Source organism: Varanus komodoensis, unplaced genomic scaffold (genome assembly GCF_004798865.1).
Source record: "Varanus komodoensis strain SLA01 unplaced genomic scaffold, ASM479886v1 scaffold6_1, whole genome shotgun sequence".
NCBI lineage: Eukaryota > Metazoa > Chordata > Lepidosauria > Squamata > Varanidae > Varanus > Varanus komodoensis.
In genome coordinates, this window is record NW_025336345.1 from 4,297,726 (window position 1) to 4,313,477 (window position 15,752).

General features: G+C 43.9%; 1 protein-coding gene across 1 annotated transcript in view; it reads right to left on the minus strand.

Moving 5' to 3' along the window:
* The window catches only part of RNF145 (ring finger protein 145), a 66,052-nt gene extending 56,150 nt beyond the window's left edge, over positions 1 to 9,902 (minus strand). The window contains exon 1 of the mRNA XM_044450961.1: positions 9,616 to 9,902. The gene's annotated coding sequence lies outside the window, so the exon portion shown is untranslated. The remainder of the gene's footprint in view (positions 1 to 9,615) is intronic.
* Positions 9,903 to 15,752: the final 5,850 nt, after the last annotated feature.

Here is a 15,752-nt window from a genome sequence, read left to right on the forward strand (position 1 = left end):
AAGCTGGTGGAAGCTGGCTGAGTAACATTTTATTCATTTCCTTATTGGAAGCGGCAGAGGAAAGGTGATGGGAGCATCACCTGTGGATCTGCAGGCCTTAATTCCCTCCCTCTTTTATTTCACCAAGCAAGACCTTAATTTCACACTTGGCTTCAGCCTGGCATGGACTGCACTTTCCTCACTGGAAGCAGTGGCAAGGAAAGACAGATCTGCATCAGGATCGCCAGGAGAGAGTGAAGAAGAGGCTCTCCAGTCTGTCCCCAGCAAACCTCATAGATAGTGCTAGTTCACTGGCTTGCATGTGCACCGTACCCGGGGAGACAAATCTGCAGCCCTCCAGGATGAAAAAGTTGCATCCTGCTTAGGTCACATGGAAATTCTTCTGTCCTCTCAAAAAAGAGCCTTCCTGTACTATTGTTTCCTTTTTTAAAAATGGGAGGCATGCAGGAGAAAAGATCTAAAACAGTGCAGCATCACCACAATGAAACTGAGTGGGCAACATGTATCCCTCCAGATCTGTTGGCCTAGAGCTCCTATCATCCTGACTATTAGCTATTCTGGCAGGAGCTGATGGGAGCCATAGGCCAGAACGTCTGGAGGGGCAGAAGCTGTCCACACCAATGATCCACAACAACAGCAACAACAGAACTACAGTATTTTGGAGGAAGTCAGAGAACACTGCAAGGTCTCTTCAAACCGATTATGAAAAAGCCTTTCCTACTGCATGGCTGATTTTGTCAACATCAAAGCAGCACCCTCTCCAGCTTTAAAACACTTATTAGAATCTAATTAAATGAAATATCTGTTTTGCCTCTGAATACACTGTTACAACTGCAAACAGCCACTGAAGCTTTTGTCCCTACTTAAAAATACATTATTGTGTCAAGTGTCAGGAGGGGTGGGGGAAATTAACAGGACTAGTAAGAGACAATTCCTTCAACTATGGACAACAGCCTCTTGGAGAGAGCTGAGTAAACCTGAAAGCTTGAATGCTGCTTCACAGAGGCCAGCCCCCGATTCATCTCAGGGCAAGAGCTTTCAGGCACTGCGTGCTCAGTTTTGGCTCAGCAGTCTGACATGTTAAACAGCTTTCCATAACTTCTTGGTCATGCACACCCACTGAAATTCTCAGAAGAAAGAAGTTCTACCATGCCATATTGTACTTTTCATAATAAGGCTGAAGCCTCCTAGAAGAAAATCCCACTGAAGTCCATGGGGAAAATTCTGAACAGACATAAACAGACTAGTATGGTACAGCTCCTAAATAATAAATAAATATAATAGGCCAAGTACCAGCAGTTGTTTCCTCCAATAAAACAAGAGCTTGGCACTTGCTTATTTCCAGTGTTGCTATTATTTGTATTATAAATCAACATTTTGAACATGTTAACCTCACTTTGACTGAGCTTTTGCAGTCCCATGAGAAGAAAGCTGGCAAAGCAATTTCCAGTGGATTCCACCTGACCTTTATGTGTTGGCACTGATTTGGGACGGCTGTGGGAGGAATAGCCTCAGGAATGGTTAGTGACATAAGCTGTTACCACTTGTCAAAGATTCATCCTAACCTGCAATAATAAATCTCAAGAAATTAATCCATCAGTCTGTCATTCAGTTAGAGCCACATTTTGCACTAAAAAGATGACAACCAAAGAGCCACAAACATAGCCTTTCAATATGAAAACTGAAGACTCTGTATTTACGACACATTCAAAAATTAAGATTGCAGTTACCGCCAACTTTAAATTTATTTTCTTTCATTATTTACAATATTTTTAGGCTGCCTTTCAGGGTAGGAGCTCTGCCAAAGCCACTTACAACCACTAACATTCCCTATACTAAAAATCTGGTACAGTAGTAAGAAAGACAACATTTATGAAAAATAACACCCATAAAATCAACACACACCAGCATTAAACATTTGACCTAGACAGTTTGAAAACCCACTACACAGCTGCAGCCGCAGCCCAAAATAGTCCAGTAAAACATAACCAGAGGAAGGCCAAACCAAACATGTAAGGTGGAAAAGGCATCCAGTAAGAGCCCTGCTGAATCGAAACAAAGGCCCGTCTAGTTCACAATTCTGTTCCCACAGGGGTCAACTGGTTGCCCACAAGTAAGTGCAAGCACCCTTCCTTTCATGTCTCCCAGGAGCCACTGTACAGAGGCCTGCTGCCGTCAGCTTCAAGGCTGCTGGAGACCGGCAGCATCTTTGGAGGTTACACACATACAGATGGAACAAGTTGCATTCCTGTTGGTTCGCAGCTGTGCACAGGATCTCATTTGCATAAGATGGAGACAGGGCTAAGCATTTGGCCAGCCAAACGTGCCTAACAAACAGTCATGTATTTTCAAGATACTGACTTTCTCCAAACCATGGATATTCAGCTGCAGTCCTGCTTTTGCACTTTCTTCTTTCACTTCCCTCAGGGCTCTTTTTAATGCATTGTGGCTTTCTGCCAGTAATAAAATCATATCAGCATATCTTTAATTACTCAACTATCTTCCACCAAAATTCACTCCTCCTTCCTCTGATCCTAATCCAGCTTTCCTTATAATTTCTGCACACAGATTGAATAGAGAGGGAGATAAAATACACCCTTGTCTGATGCCTTTGCATTTCCTGCTTATTCCAGCCAAAGAGTAAAGCTTTGGTAGAAAATGCTATGAACATACAAGACGAGACACCAGCTACTATCATGTTTCCCACATCTGGCTGGCCACTGTCAGGAAGCAGAATGCAGGCAGACCCTTGGTTTTTACAATCATATATTCCAGGGTGGACATCTCATGTTCCTCCAGATATTTTTGCCTATGCCTTCCATAAGCCCTAGCCAACTGGTTAGGAATAATGACAGCTGTCACCCCCTAGATGTTTTGATATACAACCTCACGGCTGTCTATGTTGGCTAAGGCTGATGAGAATTATATGCTAATAAATATATGGAGGGCCCACCCTGATATAAGTTATCAAGAATGTGGACTACAAAGCTTTAGCAACTAGGGAGGGGAGGGCTAAGTCTTCCCTCACCAGCTGCACCTTCCCCCCTCCCAAACCTCCCCCAGCATGTCAGCCAGGCTTCAAAATGCTACCATTGCCTACGCCCGGCCCACAGGTCACCTGTGCATTACATTGTATTTACTGGTACCACTGTTCAAGCATTCATACCTCATTTTCCCTTGCATGATCAATGAGATGGCACAGAGAGTAGAAATCATATTAAACAGAGGTCCAATGATACTCTCTGCTTTGGATGGGTGAACCTAGTCTCAAAAAAGACTAAATTATTTCCACCAACAGTCCAATGTTTGCGTTGAAGTGACTACCAATGGCAAGTCAGAATGCACTCAATGCTACATCTCAAATGCAGCCAACACTAAGGTCAATATTTCATCTAGTCCAGTATTATCTATCCCTACTGGCCTCTGGAAAGCTTGCCAGAGTTGAGTCTTTCCACCATCCTTTTTACTGGGGATGCCCAGAATTTAAACAAGAACCTTCTGCAATTATGGAACTTCAGTTTATGCACAGAGGCAGGGATAACCCTTCTGGCCATGCAAGAAGGGAAGAATGAGGTATACAGATTTTGGCTTTCACATAGTATGGTGTGAATAACAGTAATGATTTTTTCCCATGCAACCCAGGTTGGAAAATGATCATGCTGCTAAAGCTCAAATGGAAAGTAAGTGTTATAGGCACTGAAAGGACTGGTAAGGACTTCTCAGAATTTCCACTGCACCCCACTCATGTCTTCTTGCAGTTTATCAGAGTAGCTCAGTAATTTTTTAAATATCAGAGTGAGATTGCTTAAGTGTTCACATTTCAGGAAGTTCTGCAGAGAGGGACAATTAACAATAAGTTGTGCATTTTGAAAGATTATGAACATTTTGAGCATGAAGTTGCTCAAAACATAAGCTGCACATCTTCCAAATAGCATTTCACAGGATGATTTAATTAGGCAGACACTTTTAGCTACAATAGCAAGATCACATGTGGAGAAAAGTGTTGCATCCATATCTACCTTCAAGGCAAATGAATTAAACAACATAAGCAAGAAATTAAACAATTTAAATAACCAATTGGCCCTATTTGCATGTAATGGTATCAAATTAATTGTCAGTAATCTGTGGGTTGTTTCATTCATGATTAACCTACAATGTCTGGGGTTGCAGGTCATGGAATAATCTACTGGCCCAACAGAAGGCTGTATATACAAAATGGTGACAACACCAAACCCATGAATTATTATTCCATTGCAGTTATATTTCTCCTTTTTTCCTCCTTGCAAGGAACCCAAGGCACCTTATATAGTGCTCCTCCACTCTGTTTCTTCCTCACAACAACCCTTGTGAAGGAAAGTTATGGCAAATCTAGACAGCATACTAAAAACAGAGACATCACCCTGCTGACAAAAGTGCGTATAGTCAAGGCTATGGATTTCCCAGTTGCAATGTATGGCTGTGAAAGCTGGACCATAAGGAAGGCTGAGCACCGAAGAATTGAGGCCTTTGAATTGTGGTGCTGGAGGAGACTCCTGCGAGTCCCTTGGACTGCAAGGAGATCAACCCAGTCAGTCTTACAGGAGATCAACCCTGACTGATCTTTAGAAGGCCAGATACTGAAGCATGTTCTAACAACATTTATCAGCAGCACCAATGTCTAATTTTCGCATGGCAGGAAACTAGGTGCTATTGGGCCCAAAGTCTACACAGTCCAAAAGCATTTGAGATGACTGCTGCAAAAGTAAGACACCCTGTCCAGTGACCTTACAATTTAGGATTCTGTGCCAAAGTGACAGAAAAGCTATTTCAGCAACTAGCATCATTCCTAGATGAAGTAACACCTGCAACGTGGCTATACAACCCTGATTTGGAAAACGTGAGTAAACTCCCCTAATCTAGAAATTCTAAACACATTTATATCCAGTGGGTTAACACAACACCCTTCCTGTTCAGTAGAAACCTTCTGTAATACAGTTAGAATTGATCACTGACTATTTGGCAAGAACTATGTTCTGCTGGACTGTCTCATATAGTGCCTCTGCAAGCAAAAGAATAAAATGGCAAACAGCAGAGTACAAAGGAGAACCTGCTCTGGAATGCTCATCTTGTACTTCAGAAGAAAGAGCTAGCAAAATTATTTCACAAAGTGTAACAGAAATAGCCAGAGACCTCCACCTTAATGTGCTGGAGCTGCTGATGAAAAACCAGCCTCCAGCCAAGAAACACCAGCCCAGCCCAGCCTTCCACATGCATATTGTATCAGGGGCCAGCAATCTAATTAAATGCTGACTTGAAATTCGCAAACTGGCCATAGGTATACAAGACACTTCCAGAAAAGGCACTGAAATATCTTGACAATACGTAAACTGCCGCAGTGACTGTTTTTACTGCATCTGCCAAAGAAGTGAAATATTTCAGGTCTCCGGGGATGCAACACTGACACCTTCCAGGAGAGGAGTTCTTGGGTTCATATAACATTTTATAATTGGAAGACTTTCGCATGTGCACCCATGCCTTAATAGTGCCCTCCCCAACTTGGGCTATCCAGATGTTTTGTATAATTATTCCCAGGACTGCTGACCACTGGGGCATTCTGGATGGGTTTGGTATGAGCTGCCAAGACATCTAGAGGGTACCAGGCTATAAAAGGCTGCTTTAAAGGGAGTGAAAGTGTAACTAGAGAAAGGTTGCACTCAGGTGGTCTATAGTCCATATTCCTCGACTTGCAGAGTGGTTTCTTCAAGATTATCACACATGCATCTTCCCCCTCCCAGTTCCAGCATACTTTATGTCAACTGGCTCTCATGGATGAGTATTAAGATTTATCCAGCAAGTACTCAACTCACATTCACACTGTTATGTCTTAGAAGAGACTGCACACCAAAGATTGCAAATCAATTTCTTCGAGATGGAAAAATAGAGATAAGCCCACTCCAGAACTGGAAATAAAGACCCTAGTTATGCTTTAGTTACACAGCATATTTATATTTTTAACTTTGTTGACTATCCTTTTTACATGAGAGATGCAATAAAATATTTTTAAATATTTCAATACAATATTCTAAAATTATTACTGTTGTTATTTACATTTGTATACCACCCCAAGAGCCCATAGGGCTCTCGGGGTGCTTTACAGATTAAAGTATGTAACACCAATAAAAACAGTACAACCACTTAAAACCAAATACAACAACTTAACAGCTCCTGGTAATTAGGAAAATTAAGGTATGGCAGGAATTTTACAGAGATTTACCAAACAATTTTCCCCAATGTTGTTTTCCCTCTATATCTTATTTTGCCTTTTTGAGCTTTTTCATGGGACTCCGTAAGATTCAAGCATGAGAATTCCCAGCCCCGTCTTTTATTCCAGCAAAGACAAACCAGCCACCAACCATCTCCCACTTGTCTTCCCTTCTGCGATGGCAAATGCAATAGTTTGTTGCAATCAAAGAAAAGCTGCTTGCCTAGGGAAGCATCAGTTAGGAAGATCGGGGGAGGCTTACATACTTGCAAGATTTTGGAATGAAATTTAAAAATAATAGAGCTAGTGTGAACACAGCAGTCTCTTATAAAAGCCATTCTAAGAAGTTCCATGTTGGTCTTCCGTACATGCACAAGTGCAGGCATTCAGAGGATCTTGTCCAAACAAGCACATAGCATGAAACTGGTAGGTCATGATTGTGGTAACAGAAATAAAGGAATTTCACCAAGCTCCAAGAAAAAGTTACGAACATGCAAGGTTCATTCTTACTGCGTTACATAATACAGTTCTGATGCAGCCAATCCTTCTGAGGAAAATGACTTTGGGGTTACTCACAGTGATTTGTAAACAACTTTATGCAACTTAGCAGGAATACTGCAGAATTTAAAAGAATCCCACAGAAGTCAAAGCCAGAAAGAATGTGCTGAATTGGACGCATTATCCATCTAGATTCAAATATTCTTCTATTTACCAGTAGAACTTTGACAACTTTAGAACAGCATTTTGAACAACACCCTTGTCAAATAATTTTACTGTCCAAATCAAGTACAAACTAAAACTACATTTTACAACTTAAAAGAAGTCACTGTAGTCAGGTACTTGAAATCAAAGACTGCATATTAGTTCAAAGAGCAGCCAAAATAAAAAATGAGTAAATCAGAGTTCAAATAGTTTTTCACAGTACATACACATTCTACATACTATTCTACCCAGTTTGTCTGCAGTTATTAAATTCTTCCCCACATATATGAGCCATTAAAAGGAACTTAAATATGCTCTTTCCATCATCAAGGAGGGAAACCACTCTCTGGTGTCTATTTATATAGCTGACTGATTCACCCACTTTTGACATTGATTTCTCTACTGTTTTTAAAATGTGCATTAGGAAGCAGACAGAAAACCATACCAAAAGATGCCTTTCACATATGCAAAAGAGAAAAGAAGAGAAGATTCATTGTTATATCTATCCAATTAGGTTTGCCTTTTCCCACTGGGTAGTTTCATCCTATACGAGTTCACAGTCATACAAAAAGGCCATTTTTTTCTCCAGTAAGTATTTTGCACCTTTAACTCCCATGAAACAAACAGAAACACAGAAAATGATGACCCTACCAGTTTCATAGGGATACAGTTAAATTTCTTCTTGTCACCCCTTTCTTGAAACACAGAAGCTTTGCTAGGGAAAAAGTTGGCAACCCTGCTCCCACATCACTTTGATTGGGATATATTCCAAATAGCATATGAGCAAGAAAACTGTTAACCAGAAGCCTGTCACAATCTCTACTCTCGAGAGCCTCATGCTAGAGATATAACATCCAACCACAATTACTCCTAGGACTTCCAGCATTCCTCCCACTGCCAGGTTTTTGCTAAGATAAAATGAAGAGGAGGAGGATCATGTTTCCCACTTTGGTCTTCTTGGAGAAAAGGCAAGATATAAATATAATAAATAAAGCAGTATCTAATCCTTCCTGCCACATCTAACCTTGGGGTTTAAATGTTAAACTTATCTCAAAAGACATAAAGATGGACCACAGCATATCATAGTGGTCTATAGATTATCCCGCCCTGCAACAAGCCTACAGAGACAATTTGCATTAGAACACTATCAAAAGGTTAGCACATGAAGGGCTAATCTCTTCATGTTAACAGCCAGGAGCATATTAAATTATCTTTAAAGTCATGTTTTTTTCCCAACCCAATCTGTCTCCCTATCACATGCTCCTTTCCTGTACTTGCCAGAGGACAAAATAATACCTGATCAGCTTTTCAATAACTACCCATCTGCAAATTATATTTGGAAAATGGAACCCAACTGCAGTCCCAAAGGGGGAATATAGATAGATAGCATTAGTTAACAAATGGGAAGGTGAAGATGCTAAATTGAATTAGGTCTGGTGAAACATGCACAGGCAAAGTGCCCTCCTCTACAGGCAGAAAAAAGAGAAATAATTCTTACATAAGTATGTGCTTGACATACAATCGTGCCTCTCCACTTCCCTTTTTCACACTGGGTTTCATCCATAGTGGACGAGAAAGCAAGGGGATTTCTAAGTGTAAAACGCTTACAATGATGGACCACAAAGAAAAGTAACACCCCAATCTGACAACAACATGGGCACTTGGTTGATCGAGGCTTTTCCTGCCCAACCAATTCTGGATCGAGGTGCCTGCGGGCTCCTGGATTACACCTCTTGTCTCGAGGAAAGACCAGAATGTAAACAGCCCGAAACCACTGAAGGAAGCAGAGGACCGCAGGTGAGCATTAACTACCAAACCCAGACACAGGGTCAGCAGGACCACTTCCTCAACTCCTCTCCGGGAGTTTACGAGGCAAGCTCCCACAGCAACATGGTCTTTGGAAAAAGATGCTCGCCCACCCGCCCCGTCTCTCCCTAAATTCAGGAGTCTTCCCCCACCCGCAATCCACCGCCTGCCAGGGATTGCAGTTCAGGACTTTCCATTAATCCACACCATCTTTGCTGCAGCACCCCCTCCCCTCCCCTCCCGCCACGCTCTTTAGGCCCCCGACGAGTTCAGCCGCGTTTGAACTCTAGTAACCCCTGCAAAGCTCGCGGCCAGTCCCGGCAGCTGAGCGCAGCAGGAAAGGGCTGAGGGGACGACCCAGCGCAGATATGCGTTCCCGTCGGAGGAGGGAGGGGGTTGCCACAGTGCCAGAGGGCTTCCAGCTCCCTACGTGTGGGCTGAATTGGGGGGCGAAACATTCCAAGGGCGCCCGCGGCGGCAGAGCGTAAAATTTCACCGGGCCTTTAGGAGGAGAGCCCATCCATGTTAGCAGTTCAGCCCGGAGTTTGGGTGGGGGGTTGCAGAAAGACCTTGCTGGGAGGAGGCGGGGTTTGGAATGGGGCGCTTTCCGAAGAGGAGCGGGGTGGATAGCTGGGAGGGCGGTCGAGTCCCTCGGCAGGCCGCGGGGCGATGTGGGGGCGGGGATTTCGAAAGATCGGGGAGGGAGAGCAGGGAAATCATGGAAAGGACCCGTGAGCGTGGCTGCAGGCCACAGAAAAAAGCAACGGGGTGGGGGAGGGCCAGTCGGAAGTACCTAGAGCGAAAGCGGGAGGGATGCATGTGGTTCCCCAAATAATCGGGGTGGCTTTGGAGGGCTTCCCCATCACCTGGGCCGTGCGATCTGTCCCCACCCCAGCTGGGGGGCGGTTTCTGGTTGTTTCGCTCGCTCGCTCGCTCCTTCCTCCTCCTCCTCTTCCTTTTCGCGGCTCCTAGAGCAGCCGCCGCGGCTCCGTGCCTGGCCTGCACTGGCGTCGAGGCAACCGATCGGTCTGCACAGGCAGCATCGTGGTGGCGGCGGTGGTGGCAGCCCCGCTGTGGCCCCAAGCGCCGGCCGCGCGCGAGATCCCGCTCCCCATTAACGGGCAGCCATGGCCCCTCCGCGTCGCCGCGCTTTGCGCCTCCTGCGAGAACAGCGAGCCGCCTCCGCCCCCTAGTCCTGCCGGCGGACAGCGCATGCGCCCGGCGTCAACGAGACAAAGTAGCGGGCGCTGCTGGGGCTGGGGAAGCGCCGGCGGGGGCTGGGAGAGCGAGCAACTGGCCGCCCTCTCCTGGGGAGCTCGGTGCTTGCAGGTCCCCTGCCCTTACCGACCGTCCTGAAGGGTCATCCGCGCTCCCACCCCGTGCTGGAGCAGAGCCACAACGCGCCTTTTCCTGAAAACTGTCCGCAGCCGTCCTCCAGAGAAAAGCTGTCCTCACTGGACTTTATAGCCGGGCAGAAGACATAACTTCCCGTTTCCGAGATACCCCTTCTTCCTTTTCCGAGAGAGAATGAGATTCATCCCTTTCCTTTGGGGTAATTGCGCAGTCTGATTCTATCCAGACTTAATCGGAACCCGGACGCGTTGTAGGCGAAGATGCTCACTCCCGAGTAATCTGGAACTGGAAGCAGAGTGCACGCGTGTCCCTGAGAAGCAAGCCTCGATCGTGCGCTCAAATGGCACTTACTCCTTTGACAGTGCCAATTTCGTGGGGCGTTGTTTTAGGAAATAGGCAGAGGATTCTGCGACACGTTGCACCTCTGTGCATGGCAGAAGGAATCCTGGGTCACGCCTACTCACGATCCGGCAAGAAAGCCGTGTCCTTTCCTTTCCCTGCATTCAGTATCCCGACCTCTGCTTTATGTGTTCTGAGTATGCAGCTTCCACGTTGATTTTAAAAGGCAGCAGGAGTACAGCTACTCACATGAACACATTCCCCTAATGGACTCCTGTAGATTTCTGTAGTCCCAAAAAAGGGCGGTTTACTATGAAAAACTGCACAAGCACGTCTGTTCTGCAAAGAACAACAAATGCTTGAGTTCTCAGAGGCCCAGCCTTGTGTTTGTTTGGATTAGTTCTGAGGATCCAACTGTCAAGTTTAACTTACGGGGCAAAGCAGGTCTCTTATTAACCAGTTTTGGAAACTTCCTGAACAGAACTAGCTTGACAATACAATCCTAGACATGTTTTTAAACCACCTCTAAATGCTTTTGAGTTGAATGAGACTTGATCCCAACCTGGTGCCTGGAACTCTCCAGTTCTAAGGGAATGCAAGTCCTGTTGTCCCCAGCCACCCTAACTGTCTGGGGATGATGGGCAGCACCTCTGCAGAGCCCCAGTCACCAGGGTGGGGAAGGCTGGTGCATAGATTTGTAAACTGTCAGTGGTGGAAACTAGGATTTCCTGGGTAAGCAGGAAAAATTGTTTTTAATCCATCCTATATGTGGTCTCAGAGAACACATTATGCAGGTATTGTGTTGGGAACAGTTGCAGGGAAATCAAGCAGTTAGTAGTATGTGAAGAAGCATGGAGAAAACCTCTTAGAGCACAGTCCAAAGCAAGTTTAGAGTGGTAGGGGGGCGAGCAGCTGGCTGGGACATGCTGGTAGGTGTAGGCCTTTTTCCCATCTAACCATGCATCACATAGTATACAAACAGGCTGCTTCTCCTGGCTCAGGAGGACTTTTCCACCTTTAGTCAACAGTTATGGCACACTTTGAGGAAGTGGGTTCCAAGTTATCTGTTGGTTCATGGAAATATTGTTGTTTTTCTTCAGATCATATGTCCTTTTGCAGAGAATTCCACAGGAACAGCAGTTTCTTGTGACTGATCAAACTTGTGGCTGAGTTATTCCCCAGCTCTGTTTGCTATGGAGAGAGCAAATTGCTGTGGCTGATATGGCTACCAACTGGAATGTCCATGACATCATTGTGGATTGTTCACAAACTCAATCATTTAAAAAAAATGATAATTACATGTATATCATGTCTATTCCACCTTGTTTCCTCTTGCAAGGAACCCATCTAAGGCTGGCTTGCATGGCCTCTTTTCCATTTTATCCTCACACCACCCCTGGGAGGTAGATTTATTTATTCAATTTCTAGCCCTGTCTGGACCCAAGCCAATCAGTGGCTAAGTGGGGACAACAACCCTGATCTTCCAGGATCCAGTTCAACACTAGCTTATATCATTATCGTACATTTTAAGTGTTTTTTTCAATTTTAGTTTGTTTAGCACTTTTAAAACATTGCTATTCTGTGTGAGCCAAGTTCTTTGGGAAAAGAGCAGATTCAAGCAAAGCTGTACTCTCCCCAAAGCAATAACATGCCATCTCAGAACGTTTTTTTCTTTATAATGCTGTTTTTCTTTGAATATGTCTTTTTTACCCTTCAGCACCGGTATGCATATCTTGCATTTGTATTTGTTTCTCTTGAAAGGAGTGGACAGATCTTCCCTCACCCCAAAATATTTCAAGCCCTTCAGTGAAAACTCTCTTCCCACCCCAGCTTTCCTCTACATTATGCATGAGTAGTTGTTATGCTATTGCTGCAGGATTGGGACTAGTACAAATGTCACTGCATGCAGATGTTGCTCTTATAGAATATTTCTGTATATCATCTTAACGTGATATTAAATCTGCATGCGAGGAGGAGCTTTAGGACAGAGCAACTGAATGAGCAAACCTGCCTGTGATTGCATGGCTTGAAGCACTAAAAATGTTCACTTCCAGCAAGGAGGCTCCAGCTCTTTTGAAAGGATCCTGGGACTGCTTCCTTCATGATGGCAGCTTTGCACATCCTGTTTTCAGTAGGGGAAAAACTACACTTCCCAGTTGTATGTGAGGATTGTTTAGGAGTCTGTTGCATGGCTGGCATCAAGGACAGGTCTGGTGGGGCACCTGCCACACTACCCACTAACAAGAGTCCCAGAGAGTGGCTCCCCCTCTTCCCCACTGCAGCCTGCTTGTTCACCTGGCTCTTGCCCTGGTCCAGACAACCACAGCAACGAGAAGTTAAGCGACAGCTGCCAATGCCTGCCTGCTCTCTGCTTGTCAGGCAAGCAAGTGGAAGCAGTTGACAATAGGGGACAGAATGTAAATTCACTTTGGGATCCCACTGAAAAGGTCTTGCTCAAAAACCCTTAAAAACAAGAGTGGCTTGGGTTTGTTTTGGCAGGATTGTTTTCCTCTGGGAGCCACAGTTGGCAAGGGGCTCCCAGCTACTTGGTTTGTGTGGCACACTGGCAAATTATGGTTTATTTAGCTCACAATTTGTGAGGATTTGCATCATATGTAAGCCACTTCTGGTTTTTATAAGCATCTAAGAATGTTCAGAGGTTGCTTGCATGATATCCATATCCAGTCAGGGGTTAAACAACTTACTAGCTTCCAATTTGTTCTTAACTCTAGTTTGTTTAACCCAGACGCAACACTAAATGCCCAGGTTTAGACATCATAATAGCATATTAATGGGGTATTTGTTGTTTGCTTATGCAACCTGAGAGCAGCTCACAGGCAGTATGCAAATTGACTCAGTGAGTATATACTTAGCAAAATCCTTGTGTGTCTTCAAATATTTGTGTGTGTGTGTGTGTGTATCTCCCACCAGAAAACATATACATTGGTGAAATGATATAGGTGAAATGATAATGCTAAAAGTGCTTTTGAATCCCACAGTATCTCCCTGTGGTTTTTTAACCAATCCCCCTGGACTGACTCTGGATCTGGAAGATTGAAGTTAATCCTTTCCCAGTACTGTTTGCTCTCTGGAAATCATGCCCAGTGCATGATGGGATATGGAGAAGGAACACTGACAAAGATCTTGTGGGCAAACAAATATATGCAGATTGCATGGCTATATATATGTCTGTCTAAAAAAATGCCCAAATGTGTTAGATAAAGAAAAAAATACTTTCTTTTTGCAGCTGTCAAAATAGATTGTTTGCACATACATACAAAAAGGTGCAGGATGCAGATTTGTCCTTTCCAGAGAACCTAATGAATGGAGGAAGTATGGAAACAGTAGAGGGCACTGAGAACACTCAGGGCAATATTGAAAAGAGGATCACATTGCTCAGGGGAAGATCTACTTGCTATTCCCTTTTGGGGAGTTGTTGCCAGTGTAGAAGAGGCATTCTCCTGACAAAGTGAAAAAAGAGATAAATTTTCAGGATGTTGAAAAAAACCTGTATGTGGCTTTATTCCAAGAAGTGCCCTATGCATTTTAACCCCAACTATTGGCCTTCTTCAAGTGCTAGATTACAATAAGAAAAAAGGAACAAAAGCTGTATCGTTAAGAGTACTTTTAGAAACATTCAGTTTAAAAGTATAATAATAAGCCTAATCGTCACCATGATGGCTACTTTTCGGAATAAAATGCTGTGTGTGTATTTTGACATCTTAAAGCATCATCTTTTAATATGATCAGATCATTCTGGATGTTCTCTGGCTTTGTTTTAGCACGATTTCTTCCAAGTCAAACAGCAGGGAGTGCTTCCTCTCAGGCAGTGCATAGCCCACTCTGCCCCAGCTTAGTATCTTCCAGATGTGATGGACTACAGCTTCCGTTGCCCCCAGCAGTGCTTCTTGCCTACTGCAAGAAGTACATGAATCATTTAGCAAAAGAAAAAGAAGACACTGCTTTCTTCAGAACAGAATTTTGTTTTAGCAAAAGTATGCAGATTTAACTGGTCAGCTGAAGCTTTAGAGCTGGATACTTTAATGGCTGTCTTCTTGCATATGGTCCTTTGTATATGATCTATTCATCATCTGAGGCACTATTTGAGAACCGCTCCCCTCGGGAAGCTTGGCATGTAACCACAAGTTCTGGTAACTTCTTGCCTGTTGTACCTACCTTGTGAAATACTCTGCCAATAGAGCTTCATTAGGCCCTGACAATGACCCAGTTTACATATAACAACCCAGACAGGGTTGAGTATGGATTGTTGTGGAATTATGGGATGTTGTTATGTACAAACTCTTCATTGTGGTTTAACAATGAGTTCGTTAATGAAGAACAGTGCAGAGTTCAGAAACCAACAACCAACCTGGCTTGTTTGTAGTTAGCAACTCATAAAATACCCACGTTGAAGAGCTCATATATAATAGCAACCCATGATTCAACAACAGTTCAATAACAATCTATATGCTAGGTTGGCAGTATATACAAACCAGGCCACTGTTTTAGGCAGTATATAAAAATGCGGCATTTGATTAAAAGATTTAGCAGCCCTTGCATGAGTTCATAGCTCTTATGGTTAACTGCTGCTCTTACAAACTGTTGTTTGTCATTTATTAATTTAGGGTTAATTAATACTCAACCCCACCCTGTTGAGTCTCTTCCAGTTCACAAATGGTGCTGTGCAAGTGGCTCCCATTGCTTGCACAACAGTATATTAGTCTTATGGGGCAACCAACAGGCATCAGGAATGCTGATTCACTGATTTATCTTTTAGAAAAACATGTTGGGCCTCAAAATATCACACAGTGTGGTTGATTATATCCCAAGAACATCCACATCAATGTCATCTAATAGAAAGGCATTCAAACAACATGTTACTTGAAGTCTGGATGCTTAGTTTGGATATCATCCCAGGTCCCTGACTCTTAAGGTTTCTGTGAATGGGTTTTCTGTCAATGTATTTTGCCTGAGGCAAGCCGCAGGTGAGTGCCTTGGATTTTTGTTGAGTAGACAAGCCTTAGGAAAGGTCAAGGAAAGGGCCGCAGAGCTTTTCATAAAGAAGCACTTCACAAAGAGTCTTTCTTCCTCCACCACTGCCTTCATTTCCTGGGGATGAGGTCATCAGCTTATGTGTCTAGAACAAGCTGGCAGTTTTTGAGAAAAGACTCAGACTGCCAGGCTGCGTTTTAGACTCTGGAAACTAAAACATATTGGAGGGCTCTCTAGACTTCTGATGGCAAAACAACAAACTTTGGGACATCTGCTGATGTAAGCAGGCTCAGTGGCAGAGCACAAGCTTTGCCTGCAG